The sequence below is a fragment of the Wasmannia auropunctata genome, unplaced genomic scaffold (genome assembly GCF_000956235.1).
Source record: "Wasmannia auropunctata unplaced genomic scaffold, wasmannia.A_1.0 LD335599.1, whole genome shotgun sequence".
Taxonomy (NCBI): Eukaryota; Metazoa; Arthropoda; class Insecta; order Hymenoptera; family Formicidae; genus Wasmannia; species Wasmannia auropunctata.
The window spans coordinates 7,576-10,428 of record NW_012027291.1 but is presented as its reverse complement, the minus strand read 5'-3'; the positions used below and the strand labels follow the sequence as shown (position 1 = coordinate 10,428).

Below are 2,853 nucleotides of genomic sequence, written 5' to 3'. Positions count from 1 at the left end.
TTAGGGAGTCAAAATGCTAGATTATTTTTAATTTATTTTTTATTTTATTATTTATATTTATTTCATTTCCGGTCTAGTTTTTGGGTGGAAAGTGATCCAAAAGTAGTCAAGATGCTTGGATAATTTTCTCTATGCTATAGCTATTGTGCAGTTTGTGTGGTTGTAAGACGTTTGGAATTCCTTAGCACGAAAACTTTCAATAATAGTTATTATATTTTGTCCTTGTGGCCATTTAATTACTACATCTAATTTCGTCATCAACCAGGCTATGACACGACCGAGAACGCGAAACACAGTTGAAATAGAAACTTCAAATCTATCCGCCATAGTTCGCAAAGGTTCTGTATTAGCAATATACCATTAAAAAAGTTAAAAAACTTAATTTTACTGTGATCAGCTTCTTTCCAAACGAATGCGATAGAATAAAATTTGATAGACATAGCTCATCTGTAACAAAAAATTCCTTTTATACTTTATATACAGCATGCATTGTTGTCACAATAATAAATAATAATTAATTGTATTGACCATTATGTATAAATCGATAGTGAATATTTTTCATACCAATCAGTCTTTGTGCAGTACGCCGGTTTAATCGTAAGTATTCCTTAAATTCTTGATCTGTCCAGGAGTCAATAATCAAAAAATAATTTTCAATTCGATGTCTCTTTCGGCCAGTTGTTAAATAATGTAGAAGACGAAAAAGCAATAAATCTGCATCTTCGTCGCTACTGGACAAAGTGATGCTGCTATTTACACTGCTGCTCAATTCCTCTAGTGTATTATGCTTTCAGAACTGCTGTATAAATAAAAAGTTTCCATCAATTGATGCACAATTTTCATTTTATCCATCTGTAAAATATCATGTCACATTTATAATTCATCGCAATAAATAGTAATAAATGATAGTTATGTTTAATTTATATACATACGACATTAATTGCAATGAACTAATTAGAATTGAATCTACTCCAATATTTTTGAAGAAAAAATCAAATTTGTACAAGTAATACAAGTGGTAGCAAAGTTGACAATTTTTTCAATAAAGAGGTTAATTTAGATTTTTGATGGTGGGTCAGGAGTTCTTTTCATGAAATATATAGTTGTTAAAAAGACATAAGCAAATTCTAGTGGTTTAGTCCAGAACAACACGCATTCCATCAAGCACCTAAGCACGGTGTTTGGCCGCGTCACATAGTGTCGATCTGTGTTTCCTAAATGGAAAGCTCCCATTATCATTTATTATTTTGTACCGCCTAGGATAAAACAGACAACGGATCGGTGCACAGCTTCAAGAAGCGCGTGAGACATTTACAGAGATAGTTCAAAAGCATGCAACATTTTTACAAGTAATATTTTCCATTTATTAATAAATAGTAACTTATTATTAACTGTTATTTTTTGCTCTTTCATGTAGAAAATTATGGACAACAAGTACAATGGTAATAATGATGATACCGTCAGATGATAATAATAATGATAATTATTTTGAATAGTTATTTGCAGAAGCTTCAATGAAACAGGCTGAAAACGAAGAAGAGCGTATTGAATTTGAGAAATATGCTTTAGAAGAACGACTGAAACTCGAAGACCGAAGAATTTCGCAAGATGAGCGGAATATGAAAATTATTCAAAATATGCAAAACTTTACATGCTAACATGCAAAACTTATACGCTAAGCTATTAAATGATCAGTAATTCTGTGAACTGTGATTCGTGGCCGCAGACGTCGACACATTAACGTTGCTTCTCGTCGCTCTATCAGAATTTCCTGACGCGTCGCTATCAGACGATTCCGATGACTCTTGTCGTCGTTGCATTATCTGGCTCGACAGTTTGCTCTGAATGTCCGATGCCAAAACGTTGTCGAGTATCCATTCGCTGACGGGTTTCTGCAATTTATTTTAATATAATTCTTCCAAATATAATATATTCTCAAATTAATTATATATTTTTAATTTATACAAAATAAATGAATAAAATAATCTATCAAAATCTTAAAGTCTTAAAATTATCTGATCTTGCAACAAGGCATATCTTGATCTGAGATAAACGACGTTTCGTTGTGATATTTCTTGGCATGGTTTCCTCTGCTAAGTCTATTCCCTTTTCGCGTACGCCCGAGAGATTCATTTCGCCAGTAATATTCGATCTATTTGATGCTATTAACACATACGTATGTTTAACTTATATACAAGCATAGAAAAAAAGATTTAGAAAATACATTTTTCATTTTTCTAAGTAAAAATTTAAAGTGATAAATAAATTTTTCAATCATAGAATATTGAAATTTATTATATTTTTAATTCTAATAATGAGCTCGTGTAATGTAAATTTTAAAATTCGCAGTCTAATTGAAAAAACAAACAGAAAAAATAGTTTTAAATTAACAAATTCAAATTTTTACAACCATGTGAAACTCAATGTTGTAGAGATTGAAAAAGTCGTCTACACTTATCCTCGGCATCCTTTTGGTTCCCGCTTTGGGTCCAATCCAGTTTTCATCCTGCGGATTAGAGTTTTCAATTAGAGTTTTGTAATGTGCAGAAAATTAAATACATCGATCGAAATACTGCACCTTCGTTGTATTGTAGTGGTATTTTCTGTATGTAATACTAGCGAGTGTGTTTTGATACATTGTTATGGAATTCTTAACGCATAATTCTATGTCAATCTTGGGCAGATTGGAAAACAGGAGAATGCACTTGTTGAAACCCGACATTAGTAAGGAGTGTCGCAATTGCTTCAATATTGCTAATCTAACCAAGAGAGGAAACGACGAGTCTCCCAGCAATAATTTATTCCATAGATGAAATATCTTGTGCAGCGGAAATAGGGTAAGTGTCCCTATTA

General features: G+C 32.0%; 1 pseudogene; it reads right to left on the bottom strand.

Annotated features, from left to right (window-relative positions):
• Window positions 1-2,133, bottom strand: part of LOC105456654 — a 7,122-nt pseudogene extending 4,989 nt beyond the window's left edge.
• Window positions 2,134-2,853: the final 720 nt, after the last annotated feature.